This window comes from Plectrocnemia conspersa, unplaced genomic scaffold (assembly GCF_051122295.1).
Source record: "Plectrocnemia conspersa isolate PC_06_02 unplaced genomic scaffold, ASM5112229v1 ptg000013l, whole genome shotgun sequence".
Lineage (NCBI taxonomy): Eukaryota > Metazoa > Arthropoda > Insecta > Trichoptera > Polycentropodidae > Plectrocnemia > Plectrocnemia conspersa.
In genome coordinates, this window is record NW_028277177.1 from 29,853,696 (window position 1) to 29,873,672 (window position 19,977).

At 24.8% G+C, this 19,977-nt stretch overlaps 1 protein-coding gene across 1 annotated transcript in view; it reads right to left on the reverse strand.

Moving 5' to 3' along the window:
• The window catches only part of Eip93F (Ecdysone-induced protein 93F), a 133,320-nt gene extending 114,195 nt beyond the window's left edge, over positions 1–19,125 (reverse strand). The window contains exon 1 of the mRNA XM_088201434.1: positions 18,529–19,125. The gene's annotated coding sequence lies outside the window, so the exon portion shown is untranslated. The remainder of the gene's footprint in view (positions 1–18,528) is intronic.
• Between the last annotated feature and the right edge of the window lie 852 nt (positions 19,126–19,977).

Here is a 19,977-nt window from a genome sequence, read left to right on the forward strand (position 1 = left end):
TACAAAAATTTAAATTAAAACTATATTTGTATATTATTAATCTGTTGATTATTATTACTAACCGTTTTATTTAAAAATGATTATTTAACTAGTTGCTATATTATTATATGTGTTTTAAAAATATGATCAAATCCATGTTTATTGTAATCATTTCTAACTATCTATTCAACATTAAAAACTGAGTTGGTATTTACTAATTTTTCATGCACGAACCACTCAATCGCGCTTGCGATTATATTTTGGCCTTGGAACGACACGATGACGCAACCCATTTTCCGGTAGTTTTTAGCGCGATCAATTCGCACTGGAAAATTCCTACAGATAAAGCTACAATAAATGCAAAAAATGGACTGCTACACTAAATTTTCTCTGCTGTGCGCATGCGCAGAACACGCTCGACCAGCGAACGAGGTGAACACCTTCAAGTGCAGATTTATGATCCTGTGTCGGCTATTACTTAATCAATGAGCGCTACACAAATCGCCGCTTCTAAAACGTTTCCATAACAATGTCGACCCGTGACCCTACCCCAGCCAGCCTAGCTGTAAAGCAGTAAAACGTTACGACACAATAAAGCAATTATTTAGCGATATGATGCGCTGTTCGTTAATTTCATTTCAAACAGTGCTGTTTAAAATAATTGCGATTCGAATTGAATTGTATTGGTGTTCAAAGTTTTGCTTAATTTCACTGTGCAATAAAATTTTAATAACCCAGGTTACATATTATATATGTGAAATTAAATTACAATAATAATGCAACAAATTGCTACACTTATGTAAATATGCAAAAATTATGTTAAAGAAGTTAAAAACTTATTTTAATAAGCTAATATAATTTATAGACATTTAAGTTATATCTTAAAAAAAATCGATTAAATGTAAATAATAATATATAATACAATACATAAAAACATTTTTTTTCACGAATATAAAATAAAAATGTTTGTATATGAAATTGTGCATTTACAGCATTAAAAGCATTATAAGATTTTCCTTAAAATAATTTTTTTTAAATATCATCGAATTAATAGCAAATTTGGATAAAAAAAATATATAGAAGAAAAAGTTTTATATTATAATTAAAATTCAAGAACTAATTTTTAAAAATAAAGTTTTTACATTTCAGTGTAAACAGTAAAACATATATTTTAATAAAAATTAACTAAAATATCTAAAACAGATTGAATAAACATTAATTAATCTTTTATTTCTGAAATGAAAAATGCCCTTTTACCAGTTATTTAATTTGTTTCTATTGATATGCTTTAAATAATATTAAATCAGATTTAATATTATTATTTACAGGCTCCTCAAATATTATTATATATTATTTTGCTTTATTTTATCTCATTGCTTTTATTTAAAATTTCTCTGAATTTTTTATTATGGGAGTCTGTTTCCAAGAATTGAATATATTTTTTTTTATTTATTGTTTTCTATGAATTCTGCAAATATAGCTAAAAGGTTTATATACAACAAATATCAATGCAATAAAAAATGTATAAAAAACATTTAATAACCTTTGTTATAATATTACATAACTACATATTTTTTTAATTGAAAAATTATTATGCATAATAATTTCTACCATTGCTTATACTTTTAAATTTCTCGATAGTTAATTTTAATACAATATAGTATAAATAGTAATTTGTCTTTAACAGTTCTTATTTTTACAATCATACCAAAAAAACTAATAAACTAGTTTATTAACTAATTACGTCTAAAAGTATTTGATATACAAATGTCATTTATTTTAGATAAGCCGAAAAACATACATTTTTACTAATTGTTTATACTGTAATACTTTAGATGTTTAATATATAATCATTTTTAAATTATTTCCAATAAAATAACCATTTTATAAATTTACAAAAATATATACTAAGCTAACACTGGTTTTAATGTATAATATAGAAGTAAATGCAGCTTTTTTGATGTAGTCGATTAATTTATTTTTTAGCTGTATTTATGACATCTGTGTATTTTTAAGCAACAACTTTTATGAATAACAATAAAACATACCGTTTTGTAATTGCCATATAGTTTTAGTTGGCTTCTGTGGTAAATTGTTATGAAATTTAATATTAATAAATTTGACTAATATATATTTTAGAAAAATATAACAATTAATATCCACATTTTTTTAATTTAGTCTTCAAAATATTTACTAAAAAAATATTTGACTGTTTCTGTGATAAAATAAACTTGATATGAGATTAAAATATTTATGCAGTATATTACTTCAATTAATAATTTAACACATTAGTTATTAATATTTTTTAATAGGAAAATAAGTTTTGTTAAGTTTTAATGGTTTATTTTTTTATAATCGTCATATTTCCTAATTAATCGCAATAAGCTATTTTTAAATGTGCATTTTGAATATTTAATAAGCAGAATATGTACAAAACTAAAATATACATATATATAATATATACAAAATAGAAAAAACAGATATTTAAATAAAAAATATGTTTAAATAGATTTATTTTATCTTCATAACAAAAAAATTGTTATATTTTTAATTAAATTAATAATTGATATGAAGCTCAATTTTAGATTTTTATTGATATTTATGATTTTTTAGTTTTATTGAATTTTATTGTATGGGTATTTAATTAAAATATAACTAATATTGAAAAAAAAACATTTTTTTTTGTTAAATCAGCTATTTTAAAATGCGCTATTTAAATATTAAGAATTGAGTTCCCGAATTTTGCAAAACATTTTTAAAACTTACATATAAATAAAAAAAACTGCATCTACTTCATAATATAAAGTAAAAATTGATTTATCTTAATTTTGTAGTCAAAACCGATTTTAAAGCTGAATTTTAAGTCTTTTTTAGTTTTGTTAAGTCTTATTGACTTTTTTTATAAGAATGTTTATTCTAGAATAATAGGTATTCAAGGTTGTAAGCACATATATTTTTCTACCCTTCAGTATTCAAACTTATAAAATGGATATCGCACGATTTATCAAGAGTAACAAAAAAATAAGTAGTGCACGTATTTTTTAACATAATATAAACATTTTCTATTTCTTTATCTTACCGTAATAAAAATACTAAAATAAAAAATGATAATGAAATTTTAATAATGTATATAGTCATAAGAAAATCACAAGAAGCAGACAGTTAGAGATAATATTAATTAAAAATAATTTGTTTTATAGAAAAGGCTGTACTTATTATTATCAATATACGATAAATACATACATATGCTTAAAAAGTCCAGCACCTATCAATCGCATATAAGTTTTTGTGAAAAATCACGTTGAAACAATGGCACATAAAATGAAACAAACATAAAATCTCGAGGTCGCCTCTGTCATGTCTACGTTATTGTTTTTTCGTTAGCGCTATTTAACGTTTCAATATTAGAAAAGCGCAAAATAAACACGTACCGCTTTAGGAAAATCTAAATTTTGCGCCGCTAAATAATTCACGAAAGTCCATTTTTTGCGTTTGAAAAAAGCGTATGTGGGTCAATTATATTTAAATTCGTGGCCGAAATGCATTTATGCAGTTTATCAATGCACAAGGGTCACAGTAAATAAATTCGCATTAGAGATGGCCTTGTTTTGACCAAATAATGGTTTTATCGTGCTCGAACTCGCTTAACCGTGTCTAATTAATTTTGAACTATTTTTACATTAGCGATATGTATTTAAATATGAAAATTCTAAGTAAAAATCAAGAACATCCCTAAATTACAACAAGATAAAAATTTAAAAATTAAAAATAATGACCAAAAGCTCTCATAAAATGATACAGTAGTATCAAAAACATTTTTATTATAATATATTATAATCACATGACATTAAAAATATGTTTATTGTACCTTTAATATTATTTTATATACTGACTGAAACACATGTTAATAATTAACACATATTCACAAGTAGTTAATAAGAAGTATAATGAATAAGATTAAATTGTCATTTGTGTTGCTGGCTAAAACTTTTAGCAAAATCGACGCCTTGACCCAAACTGGATTGCATTTCATTACGTCTGTGACCTTCCGTCGTGTAGTTTTGCTGTATTTTCAGCTAATGACGACTGCGTTTTAATGCAATTAATTAGATAAAATAGGTATGTATATAAAATTAATGCCTGATAACAGTTTTGATAGCGAAACGCCGATAAAGCTAGTCGCAAAACTATTTTCTAGATTTGGCAACGATGCTATTGAATCTGCTACATACTGCACAGATAGCTAATAGTCGTATAATTATTATACCGACGACAAAAAAGCAACATGGCAACAATTGGCCATGATCATAATAATATTTGAGCGCAATAAAACATTGTTATAAGCGCTGAATGGCACAAACGTTAAATATTATATTTTGTTATAACAAATGTGTTAGTCACGCTTGTTCACAACGAAATAATACCATAAAACCTTGACACATAAATAAAATTGTTGTTTAAATTATAAAAGTTATGTGTGAGTGTGTGCTGCGTATAAAATTATATTATGTATAAATTTAACTGTCCCTATCTTTGTGTTTATAAAAGTTTCCTTTATCAAATTTCATAATAACATAAAACAATGCATTATTTATCGTGTAAGGAATTCTAAACATTTAAAAATGTGTGTATTGATAAAATTTCCTCATGATTTTGTCATGTGATATTATGAGTAATCAAATAAAATTAATTATTTCCAAATGGTACTGTTTATGGATAAAAAATCTGTGGTTATAAATATTATCGCGAATTATTGTATTACTTATGATTTTTTTGTCGGTCCTATTGTTCAAATACACTTATATACTGCATTTTAATATGTTCTAATATATTTCATGTATTCACCACTAGGTCATGAGTTACTTTTTAATCTTTATCGTAAGTACATTTCTATATTATTTTAAACAAACACCGAATTGTTAATAGTGCTTAAATAATTTTCCAAAATAAAAATATTTTCTAATCAATAAAAAAACATATGATTTGTCTGTAGGCTTCATTCTATTATATTAGGTTCTAAGAGACTTCATAATCTTGAAAGTCAGACATTACTATCAAAAAGCAAACTTTACTATCAGCGTAACATTTTTTCCAGCTAAGCTAATCCTCTTACGAGTCCAATGACACTATTCAATACTACACTATTGTTTCTGATTTCTCTACATATTTTATTTCTTAAGATTTTTTTAATTTAGCACTCTAAATATAGTCATATGTAATCTTAAATATTCTCAAAACAATAAAGAATAATAATAAAAAAATATATTTTAATTTATTGCCTTAAAATATTATATATTCATAAAAGTAATGATTTTATTCATAAAATGATATGCAAAATATATTTCCCTAGTTTTAAATAAACTTGGATTTAATAGTAGATAAGACATTATTTGTCGCTTTGGAGATATTAAAATCTTTAGTTTTACACCGTAACACATCACGATTATCTATATGACATGTATTTTTTTATTATTCTATTGCTATTTTGTATTTATTTTCCTTAAATATCGAAACTATGGTTTTTAACATTCTTGCATATTATTTATGTAAAATAGACAGATAACATCAAATTTTTCGTTTTTAATGCTAGATGAATAGGAAATAAAAAGATTTGTTTATCTATAAAAATTTTGAGTAAAAACACTGACATATTTTATTGTTTGAAAAATGGCAAATATTATATTTTTATTCTAGAGAAATAAGGAACAAAAATATCTGCTTTTTATAAAATTTTCGTTAAAAATCAGTTTTTAATGCAAAGGAAAAAACATTTTAACTGACATGAATTAGCAATTTACTTTTGATTTAAAAAAAAAATATTATTTTTCATATGAAATTTTTAATTCTTATTTTTAAAGAATTTATAAATATATAGAATAAACATTACCATATACTAAGAAAAAAGTATCTTAACTGACATTTAATTTGGTATCTAGAAATAATAAATTACTTAATTTGTTTTCATTTTGAAATTCTCTATAAATATACTTTATATTCAAGAAAAATCGTCTTAACTGACATAAATTTTTAATTTAGTATCCATATTTATAATATTCAAGTAATATATTATATTTTACACGAAATTTTGATATTCTCTAAGTAAATTAATTTATTTTTTCTTGAAAATTACCTATATAAACACTACTTAAGAAAAAACATCTTATGTGCAATTTAGCTTTAATATTTAAAAAGTTAAAATAATATATTTTACATAAAATTCCTAATACTTTAATTCAAAGAAATCAGAAATATAAATATTTGTTTTGTCTATAAAATTCTTGAGCATAAACACTACTATTTATATACTGCTACAAAAACGTTTTACCTGACACAAAATTTTAATTTGAGTTTTGATCTCTTAAGAACGTCAAATAAAATATTCGACATGAAATTATTAATTAATAATATTTTATCTTGAAATTTTTTTTAAAAAAATCACTACTTTATACTTAAAAAATATGTTAACTGACATAATTTTTTAATTTAGTTTTAATATTTAAAATGTAATTCTTAATTTTCATAAATAAAGTCACGTAATTACTCTTTACATAAGATTTTTTTATATATATTTATTCTATGCTGCATCTATATTCACCTTCAAGATCAAATCTTTTATTTTATTAATTATTGTATAATTGACTAATTATGTGACTTTTTATTAAAATTAATTTAGCACTTGAATTTTTTATTAAGCGTGGAATAAATCCTAAGAACCCACTTTAGAGCGGTACACAGTGATTCGGATTTATCCGCACCTAGCACATAAAGGGTTAAAAGAAATAAGTAATATAAAGATTTGTTTTCTCTATAAATTTCCTGAGATAAACATAGCTAAATACTTGAAAAAAGTTGAACTGACACAAATTTGCAATTTAGTTTTGATAGCTAAGGAATGTTAAATAAAGATTTTGACATAAAATATTAATTCTAAGGAAATAAATGAATTTATTTATTTTTGAAAATTTTCTATAAAAATATTACTTTATACCTTAGAAAAACATCTTAACTGACATGGATTTGCAATTTATTTTTGATATTTAAAAAATCATATATTAAATTAGATATGAAATTCCTATTTCTTAATTTAAAAGATATATTTTTATGCTAAAATTTCTAAGAATAAACTAAAAAAAAATTTTCACTGACACAAATTCGAAATTTAATTTTGATTTAAAGAATAACAAATAAAATATGATATTAAACATAAAATTTCTAATTATAGAGAAATTAAATAAAATATTTTTTTTTATAAAACTCAATAAAAGAAATACGACTAATATATTATATATACTAAAGAAAAACATTCAAACTAATCTAAATATTTACTGATTCTAATGTTGAAAAGGATGTATTTGAAATTATGTTTATTTTTAATTTATATATTTTGTTTATTTAATTACAATAAATTAAAATAAGTTCAGCTAAATTATTATTTTATATATTGGTCAGTCAGTACATTTCGCTAATTTATTAAATTAAATATACTAAATTTTATTATAAATTACAAAAAATAAAACACGTCTAAACTTACAGAGAAAAATATTATAACACATATGTAGATGTTTTTTATAATATTTTAGTTGTATTAACACATTTATATAGATTTGCCTTTCATCCATATTTATTTACTATAAATCTTTCGTTAGCCTAATACGTTTCAACCAGGTAAACACAATCAACAACCACTACGTAACTAGTTAGATAGAAATAAAATTATGTAAACCAGTAAAAAAAAATACATTTATTAATTATAAACTTATTACAGCTTACAATCAATAAATCTAGAAAAACTAGGTCTGTGATGATCGATTGGAATTTAAATCTCCTAGACACGACAGAAATTGAAAAACCGAACCTTGGTCTTTCAGATTTATACCGACTTATACCAATGTTTTATTATGATAGTAAAATATTCTCTACTTGTTGCTTTTACATAATTTTTATAATAACACGCAAATCTTAATGTATTGATTATTATGTCTGATTTTATTTCTCACAAAAATATCAGAACATGTTTATTTTGAGCTCTTCATTTATACATTTAGAATTAATTCAAAATCACTACATCCCACATTTTACTTTATCAGATTTGTACTAGTCCATGTTACGGTTTACGCTTTCATTCATGAAAATTTTTGGCTCGTCTCCAAGCTGCTGAAACGATACACCGCACACATTCAGTGCTCGCTATCAATTTAGCAAAACTTCAGTCGAATTTATCACAGACGGGTTTAAAGGTTATCGAAATTCGAAAACACACGTTGGCGATAACGAAATTTTCCAAAAGGCCGTAAACAATCACCGGTTCGTATTAGACACGTGATCGAATCGATGCGTATGAAGATATTTGACACCGATTGTTGCGTCATGACCCAATAATAAAAATTGAAAGGATGTTGCGCCGAGATGTACGATGGTGTCATTCGATGCATTATATAGTGATTATCATCATCGCGATGATCACTGTCGACTCGAAAGCGAGGGCGAGGAGACTGAAACGACGAACGGAACAAAAAATCAATTGATTTTCAACGAGCGCCTGTAGCCGACGCATCGGGACCGGCAATTGGTTGTAAAACAGGGATGCCAACGATTTCCCTTTATTTAGTCGTATTTTGCACGACTTTCAAACAGAAAATTTAAATAAGAGTCTTCCTTATTTAAAAATACGCTCAAAGCTCAGAGCTTTAAAGTATAAAATCAAATTTGGCAATAGAAACAGTGATTTGATTTTATTCAGAAATTGTTTTGAATAAATAAAGTAATAGTTACATAGTTCATTTTATACGCTAATTTAGATCTAACATTTTTTATGATACTACTGAAAATATAACGCTAAACGAATTTCAGGATGATTCAGATATAATTATTTTTTCTAATTTAGTTTCTTTTCAACTTACTATTTTTTCAAATAACGTCACATTTTTTTTACAATTAATTACATTTTAAAATTTTAAAAAAAATGGCCGCCATTTTGAAACAATATGCCGTCCATAATATCTTAAAAATCCCACATAACTAATACATGTAAAAAAACAATTTAATTAATAAGTTAATTTTAATTCACATTATTCAACGATTTTATCCCAGTATTTTTAAGCAATTCGTCAAAAACACTTTCCTCCACTTTTATCCTCTCCCTATTAAACATTTATATTCATTTTTTTAAAAGCGCAATTCATATAGACCTTAACTCAGTGACCGGATTATTAAACAGACGAAAATTGCTCACACGAAAATTCAGAATATATGTAATTGTTTCATTGTCAAATATATTTTTATTTTAATTCCAACTGCTTAATATTGTTATAAATAAATAATAATCATATTAACATATGTTATATATAGACACTATTTTTTTATATAGATTTACGTATTCTTAAAAATACATTTATATGTATATTAATTATAAATTGAAATTTTCGCTGTACGCAATTTTTGTTTTCGTAATTATCACCGAACCTCTTAACCCATAAAAAAAATACTACAAGTAATAAAAATAAAAATATTGCTTACAATCAAAAAACGGGCAGTGTTATTACTTTGTACCAACAAAGAAAACTGTAACTATGCAATAGGTGCATTTGCACGTATTAAAATGTAGAAAAACTATACTTTTTAGATTTAATTGAGAGACAAGGCGAAATCTTAAATAAATATTATGTATCTTAATATTTAATTTTTTATTGTAAGCTAAACAATTTCGCAATAATAAACGATAATATAAAAAATAGACTGGATCAGAAATTAAAGCAGAGATAATCTAGAGAGGCATAATATTGGCTTACTATGATCTACACGCCTTAGTATTGAACCAAAGATAGTATTAATACAAAATATATTGAATATAATAGCAAAAGTGAATACGATTGATAGAAACTGTTTATTAATAATCAATAAAAAGGGATTCTGCACTGACCAAAATCCTCATAAAAAGTTGTATAACTTAAATATTAAATTAAGTATGTACAATAATAGAAAGATAGTTAAAAATTAATGTAGTGCTTAAACTAAATGTATGTTTATTTATTATAAAGATATGTTAAATATTAATAAAAAAATATTTATATTGTAGATATTATATAAATAGTTCATAATATAAAATTTTTTCCAAGATATATAATTGTAGATAAAATAATAATTTTTAGAAACGTTTTTCACAATAAAAAAATAGGTATATTATCTAGGTTGAGAAATATGTTAAGTATTATTATAAAAAAATATACAATATTATTATATTGCCCTCTTTAATTATTGTACACAAATATTATATATGCTTAATAAATTGGATAAAACGATGTTGCAAAAATACAAAATAGATACATGAGAGTAGTTTTAAATAAATACAGATAATTGTAGATACAAAAATATTTTCTTAGAAACATAAAAATGTGGATATTATCTTGAATGTTAAGTATTATTACAAAAAAATACAGTAATAATATATTGGCATTCTTTAATTATTGCACGAAAATATTATATATGAACAATAAATAAGATGAAACGATTTTTTTAATAAATATAGTTTTACTAGTAATAGAAGTATGATTGTAATGGTTGGATATTCAAGAAATATTGAAGATATTTATTTCATTATTTATATATAAGTTAGAAAATAATAAGCTACTACAGTATTCTAATAAATATTCAATCAAGTATAAATATGTACATATATTTAATATTAAAAATAATTTAAGGATAGTTAGGTGTAATAAAATGAGTACGCCCAGGGGAATATTGTTCGTATGTGTTAAATTGTAGCTTAATATTCCTAGAATAATCTGCAAAAACAAATATGTAGCAAGTAATATTTTAATAAGTCTTTAATAAAAAATTAATATATACATAGATTTAAGACTAAAAATAGTTTAAGGATAGTTAGGTATAAGAAAACGAGTACGTCTAAGGGAATATTGAACAAAGATGTTAATTTCTATTGAAATATTCCTAGAAAGATCTGCAAAAATAAATATGTTCTTAATGAAATAGAAAAACACATTAATGTTTTTTATATTCCGTTTATGTTATGCTATGTTTTATATGTATGTTTTGATTAAATTTGTTGAGTGTATATTAGCTCAATATATTAATTTATATTCAATCTATATTAGCAATATTTATATTAACACATTACGGTCTGTTCACGCGTTTTCGCGTGATAGCAAAACTTAACGGACAGTCCATTTAATTTGGCATGTAAAAATATCATGCCAAAGTAATAATTATATCATAAATTTAAAATTATTTTAGTATTGTAAAAAATGACACCTTTTAGTAAAATATATTTTTAAAATTACGCAAAAATAATTTAAAAAAAAAATATAAATTCTTGAATATGCATTTTATAAGTATTCTTAACTAAGTTACATAGTATTAGTATATTTATAAAGTAAAAGTAAATTTGAGGTATTTATTTAGGGCTTGATAAATAAACACAATTAACTTTTACTTTATAAAATAGATAGTTTATGTGTTAAGAAGAAATACATATTCTTGAAAATGTCCTTAATTAAAATATTTTATTTTAGTTTTTTTATGAATATAAATAATGTGTTTTAAAAACATAGTTAATTAGGTTTTGGGGTATTTATTAAGGGCTTCATATATAATCACCTATATATTTTACTTTATCAGGAGTTGGTTTATGTTCAATATAGAAGTTATGAAAATATTTGAAAAAAAATCATCTCCTAAAGAAAATTGGTGTTTATTTTTTGTTGTTAGATATCAAAAAAATATTTGCCTCTAACTTAAAAAATATATTTATCTTCATGTTATTTGTGTTATTTGTTTCATATATTCTATATATAAAGAAAATGTCATTGAAATAGATTAGTAAAATCGTAAATAAAACATAGCATGAAAATTTAGCCTATATGCATTGAAATAATTGCATCAAACCCGTCATAGGAATCATTATAATCACGATTGAGGCTACGCTAACCCTGACACAGCCTTAATTCATGTCTACAAATCGTTATATCATTGTTAAAAATCTTAAGTATTTTAAGTAAATTATTAAATTGATTGCTATTAAAACTACGTTGAAAACGCATTTTAATAGCAGCAAGATCGCGGCGCACGTGAATAGAGCTATAGCGAGCGTGGATCGATTGCACGAAAACCGCCATTTTGTTTTTTGGTCTCATTCACGAAAAGGTCACCTTGAAACTAATAAAACGAACATTCCGTACACGTTAAGAGCCGCGCATACTACCGTTAGTTGCATTGCACTATATATCTAATAACTTTGTGCAAAATTTCCACACACAATCAAAATGCAGTCGTTGCCGAGTGCAACAAACAGCTGCACACATATCGAAGTGTCTGTGCAAACACACGAAAATGTTTGTTTAACTTGTCTACAATTAAATTTTCGAGTATTTTGCGCATTTTTAGACAGTGACTCAACGTTCGAATTGAAAATTTTCACGCGAAAGTGCATCCCAGAGTTGCAGTTTCGAGAAGTGAATCCAAGTAGCTTTCCAAGGTCCCCTTTGTTTGGTATCATTATGTGCACTTTAAACGAGGACAGATGTCGGGTATGACGAATGCAATGGACCTTCCGTACGTACGTTTGCACATTAACCAACTGCTTTTTGCGGTCGGTTTTCGGCAAAGTTCGGCAATTTTTCCAAACCGGCTTTCGAAAGCCTTGAGGGAGAACCGAGCACAATAAGGTGACCTATATAAGAGAGGTGATGTTTTAAAAATACATTTTTACAGCCTCGCTGCTCCAAGCCACATTTTCCACCACAAAGTGTTACATAGTTTAATTATGAATGAAAATTACACAGCGTTTTCGAACAATTTAATTAGAACTCATCAAAGGGTATATTATACTAAAATTTTATTGAACATGTTTTGAAATTCGCTGTGTTTTATCAATGTTTCATGCACGCCATAAAAGACACAATTACATTAATCATATTTAACCCATTAAAGTCCAATGGCATAAATATCATTACCAAAATAGTTTTTCCATTGCAGTATAACGACATTTGTGTCATGTCAAATTTAATTTCTATTTGCTGACATCTTAAATAACTTGATAATAAGACTTTAGGTATTAATAATATAAAGCGTGTCCCAAAATTAACGCAAGATTTGAATTTTAATTTGAATTTTCGACAAAATAAAAAAAATAACACATCGGCCATTTGTCCATAAATAATCCTATCCTATGTACTTTATGATTCAATAAAAAAATAACAATTTAATGACTGAAAAATGTGTTTTCTATTTAATTCAAATCTTGCGTTAATTTTGAGACTCCTTTGATGTGTTATATTATAGTATTTTTCTATTGCAGAATATATTTTTAATAATTAGTATAGCACTATTATTATCAAAAAGTTTAATTATTTAAACTCAATTAATCTTAACCTATCCTTAAAATTTAAAAACACTATTAGCAGCAAAGATATGATTTTCTTTGTTTTCTAATAATCCAATATTTTTCTAACTTCCGTAATAACTTGACAGGTATAAGCCCAATGCGTTACAACAGAATAAACACAATCAATGTACAAGTAAGTGGTAAAGACCAGGCTTCTGTAAATCAGTGACAATTATTTTATTAATATATTAAAAAATTAGTACTAGAGCTCACAATCGATATAAGTACTTCTCTTTGCAGTTAAATGCATATTTTTTAAATAATAGCGCACTTTTGTAAATAAATTTTGAGACCCGAACCTTTTGAATTATTAGTCCAGCGCCTAATGAACTACACTAATACGGTCTTATAATACTAAAAATAAGTAAAACTCGATTTAGGATCATATGACTATTGAAATATGATAGCCATTTAAAAACATGTACCACAAAAAGTTGGATTTTAAAACTATTTCGTACATTTGTTGCTAAAAAATAAGTATTGTTATATTTGCAACTTAAGTAAAATAAAATAAGTCTTATAGAAAATAATTGACAAATAAAATATAGTTAACAATTTAAGATCAATTTTAAAGCTAACTAAACGCATTATTATAGCAACTGTAAAAATCAGGTTTTTAAGTGGTGGTGTATGAGAGAAGAATTCTATATACAGCTTTATATATTTTACGATATTCAAGTCTATTATAATTATCATTATTATTTTACATAACATTCCTCAAAATTCTAATATATATATATATATATATATAGTTTTGAAGATAAGCTTAGTTTAATTTTATATATTTACAGTTGTGTATATTTTATAATATTTTGCAATATAATATTGGTGAATGTATCATTTTAATAATTACAAAACTGTAAATATATAAAAATAAACTAAACTGGTTAACATGTTTTTGCTATAGGGTCTATTAAATGAATAACGTAATAATATTTGCTTGCATATGCTATGACAACTACCTTAGCAACAACGTAAATAAACAGAGAATATTGTGTAAGCAAATAATATGCTCCTGTATGTATCAAACCTAAATATATATACAACGTGTACTTCATACCGTATGGCACATAACTAACATAACAACTTTGTCAGTCAGAATTAGGCTTCTCCGCGTGCAAACGGGGATCTAGATCTGAATGATTTCCAAGTATAATATATAATAGTATAAGTGTTGCATCGTCTGAACGTTCGTGCGGAGTGTTCCATGAGCGAGACCAAAGTCGTCGTCGACGAACTTAACCTGGAAACCGTGATGCAGTCGACTTCCTTGCGCTGCATTCTATGCCAGCGATCCTCAAACTGTATGAGCGGCAGCGCCCTTTACAGCACCGCCGCGAGAAACGGAAAACTTGTTGAGTAAACAGACGCAACGTGAGCGAGAAACATTGTTTTAAATGCTCGAAATGCATATAACATCAACATAAACTTATTATAACTAGTGTACATAGAGATCAGGACAATAAACACAAGATGCGATAACAGTCAGAAATATGCGCTTATAAAGTGCACAAATAAGCATCTCTATATATTTTTTTATCATCAATATTAATATAAAAATTATATTGACATGAGTAAAAATAAAAGATTTGTTTGGTATATTTTTTTTTATATTTCATTTGTGATAATTGATAATTGCAACAAAATTTGATTTGTGATAATTGCAACAAATTAACTGACAGAATAACTTTAATCGATTGTACTGATTCGTTTATTTAAAACTATACAGTTATTGTCTAAAGAAAATATATACATTATATTTAATCAATAGATCAGTAATGACTAATACATAAAATATCTGGGTTTAAATCCCATTTAAAAAAACGGATTATTTAATATTTTTTTATATTCCTTATATAGAGATTTTTTGATGGACTGGTAAAGTTAAAACTGCGAATTAATTAAATAATTTAAGATTTTTTCTCAGAAACATACACAATACAGCAAAATAGCTTAACCGAGCAGGTAGCGAAACCAATTATAAAATAATAAAAAACTACAATAAATATTTTATTATATAGCATTTGATAGAATACCTTCTATTTATCAATTTGTATCGATTCTAAAAAATCGTAATTAATGATTTTAATTTAATTTGATTTTGCTCGACTTTTTTATATATTTTGCTAATCTCACGAATAATTATCATTATGATTAATTTAAAATATGATATGTATACTAAACAAAATATATGGCAATGATTTAAAAACTCTGATTTGGCTAGCACATATTACAAAGAAATATTATATATTAAAAAAAAATGTTACTTTTGAATACTATATACATTTATCATAATTTATAATTAAAAAAAGCATATCCTACAATTGTTTTGTATCATATTATAATGTTTGCACTGCTCGAATATTTTTTCAAACTTATAATAAATATTTAATTTGATTGTTTCATAAATTTAATTAATTTTGAATTTCAGTAATATTGTTAGTTAACAGTCGGTTGTTAAACAAATTGTTCGTTTTTAGTATTATACTTTACAATAAATTTATTATATTAATAAGCAATATTTCTTTAGCAAAATTACTGACTAGTTATAATTAATAATTTATCATATACTGATAATACTATTTGTTGCTTTTTGATAATATATTTTTGGCAATTTATCAATTAAAAATATTGATAGAAAATGGAAAATATTATTTTTAATATTTAAAAAAATCATGTTACTAACTACTTATAATTATTGACAAAATTTGTCTATTAAAACGATTGATAGAAAAAAGAATTCATTTCTAATTATATTATATTATATTATATATAAGATTAATAGTATGTTAGAATCAATTTTTAATTAAAATGTATAACTCAAGAAAACGAAACGTACTTAAAAAAAGCTTTTTAATAAATGTTTAAGGTTTATTATATTGATTTAATTTGTATACTAATCTTACTGTGCACCTATTAATAATAACTAATTCAACTTAATTTTAAGAATACTGATTATTTAATTTGTTGCCGTTAAATAATAAATTATTTTACATTGTAATTTGTCAATCAAATAATACAGATAAAAATTAAATTTATTTTTAATTTTACATCAAATAATATTAATATATAGAAAAATAATTTTAAATAAAACTGATTAGTACCTAACAAAACGAAAAAAATGGCTTAAAGACCTTTTCAATATTTTTTTAAGTTTAATTATATAGATTTAATTTGCATATTAAAGTTACTGTCAATTTATTAATAATAACTGAACATAAATAAATAATTTTACTGATCGTTTCATTAAAAATACTGATTATTAAATTTGTTGCCTTTTAATAAAATTTATTTTAAATTATATAATATATTGCGTTAATATTATAGTAAAAACTGATTAGCAAAGAAAACAAAAAAAAATAGTTATTATTTAAAGGTAATTATATAACTTTTATTTGTATATGAAAGTTACTGTCTGTTAATTAACAATAACGAGTATAAATAAATAATGCTACTTACAGATTTACTTAAAACATATTGAATATATATTATATAAGGTTTAGTATTATATAATATTGTATAATATAATATAATTAAGAAGAAAAAAAAGATTTTTCAATAAATATTGCTAGTTTATTATGTTGATATAGTTTGTTTGACACAGTTACTGATCATTTATTATTATTAAATAAGCACAGACATTTTATTGACCGTTTAACTTAATTTTTTGTATGTAAACGACATATATATCAATTAAAAATATTTATATAAAATATAATAGATAATCTATGTATATATTATAAATATATAAGATATGTATTATTTCATCAACTTTAATTAAAAAACAATTTTTATTAAAATGGTAAAAGCTTAATAAATTAATTTAAGATACTGACTTTAAATAGTATATAGTTTTTATAATGATATTTTTCAGTTAAACATATTGATAAAAAATAGAATTCATATTTAATGGGAATGTTTCATTATATAGGTAATATGTTAAACTATTTTTTTTAAATTTTGACTGATTTAAGAAAAATAGATTTACAATAAATGCTGAAAGTTTAACTTGTATGTCATAGTAACTGGATATTTAATAATAATAACTGACCACAAACTGATAATATTACTAATCTTTTTATTTTAAAATACTGACTTTATAATTTTTTTGTCAAATCAAAATGAATATATTATATTAGGTATTTTATGAAGTATTATAGATAATATGTTATATACTGATTTGTATAAAATATACAAATAAAAAATAAAATATATTATATATTATTACTTGTCTTTATATGCATAGTTATCCTTGAAAATATAATGAGATATATTTTATATTACTACACCCTTATGTTTTTAAAATATAAAATATTATAGATAAATAATACATCTCATTAAAAGTTAACTTATGTTACATAATATATAAGACTTTCATTTAGCTCGATTTAGTCAATAAAAGCATCGGTTTAACTAAAAATATTTCACATACGATACTGACCCAATATCTGTACAACACAATTGCAATAGATAACCTCAAATTAAAAATCCGCAATTAAAAAATCATATCAATTTAGTTGCAAAAATAACATAAGAGTTGAATAAACTTTACGTTCTGCGGAAACGAAGATAAAAAAATATTTATTTATATAAAAAATTCATTGAACTTTACTGAAGTTGCGATATGATTCATTGCGTTCGTTGAATTAATATGTTGAAATGTTATTTCGATGATAATAATAAAGCAACACAGATTGACGAGCGCTGCTCCTTGTGGGCCAAAGCAACAGGCTGCGAATCGGATGGAAGCCACGCGGAAAATAAAATGTTTTGTGAAGCTGTGACTTTACTATTATTGCAATGATGTTAAATTTTAATAGAAGAGTGTCGCAATAATTGTTTTATTAAATGAATAAAAATATGGAACTCAAGATGGCGTAATCAAGGTTAAAGTCCTTTCGAGCAACTGTCAAGGACTTGCAATTAAGCATTTGCAACGGCCATAATGCCGTACTTATGACGTGCGTAAGGCGCTTAATGTTTTAAATCTATATTAATCATATTAAGGTTGTTTTATAAATTATAATAATAATAATATTGAGCGATTTTTTTTATTTTGATTTAAGAAAAATTTGAGGTATGGTTATTTAAGTTTTAATTATAATTAGAGGTTCTATGAATATAGTTATAATAATAATTCTTTGACTCACTTGATTGGTGGGTTTACTTTTGATGTTTGCCGAATTTTTGAACGCACCGTCGCCACCGTGTCGCCAGAGTGCAGCCATTCAAAATGGCCGAACAACTTTTTCTATAACCTTATCTATGGAGCCGCACGAATGTCACTCGATTGTCGGTCAATTCACGGTTAATGTCGATTTTTATCGTTTTAAAATAAAATCAATTAATTTTCACACAAACACACACCAGACACGTGATCCTCTTTTTAGGTAAAAATTCCACTATTAGTCACACGATCGTATGTATCATATATCACTCGACGCTTTGGTATATTTGTTAATTCTCGTTATTATCGATTATTGTTTTTTAGCACAACGCGATTTTTTCACAAAATATATTTGTCAAAATTCACTTTTTATCAATAAATTTGGTGGTTTTTAAACTGTTTCACATTTTGTTTGACGGTACGACGCTTAGCGTCGCTCGTTATCGACGCACGTTGCGTTCGGCGCACTATTTTTGAGTGACGTCTTCGAGTTGCACAAATAGTGGACTGGCCATTTTTAGCCTTGCTGTACTACTGAGATTATACATGGAGCCCGGTGTACTGCACGTCATTGTACTGTGCATATTAGTTGCACGCGGAAAAATGGGAATGCAATTTCTCGACGCCGCGCGGTGGGGGCGACCGAACGGCAGATAGGACGACAAGGAGGTTCGTTCACTCAAAGCGGCTATCTGAAGACCCTTGACCTTAAAATATGTATATAAAAAGGAAGGGGAAAGGTGTCCTGGAGGCTTATAAATGACAAAACACTTTGGATAAAAATAATAATCGCGTTGAAAACAAACACATCTGCTGCTTCATGGCAACAATTAAAACAAAACAATGCCAACAGATGTACAGCACTACCACGTTTTCTTTTCGGCATTCTTTTAGGCAAAGAATGAATTCATACGTATATATCGAAAAATCGATTGTTCCGCAATTTTCTCCTTAGAGAAAATGCACCCGATAGTATCAAAACAAGTAACCGCTACTTACCTCTGTGTGTGGTTGTACATAGCAACGTATGCAGCCATCTACACGGTGATTAGAAATTGAGCGAGTCGCATCGTAAACGCCTCAGCCGATGACGTAAAGATTGTTCTGTGAATCGATAAAAAAAATTTGGTTTATTGCTTTAACAAATACAATCACATTTATAGTTTAATCAATTCAACGGCGATAAACTGTAACCTTTAGAATAACAAATACTTACTCTAATTATCAAATTATTTACAAAACACGAAGAAAAACAATTGATTTAATATATATTTATTTAAATATGTTAGATACTTTATATCTTAGAAAGAATTTTGATTTAAAAATCACAGTTAGTATACATTTGTTTTAAACAAAAAATATTGCTTTTTTTTAAATATTTAAGTAAATTTATGATTATTTTGCTATGAATCATTTTTCACTAAAATTGCAT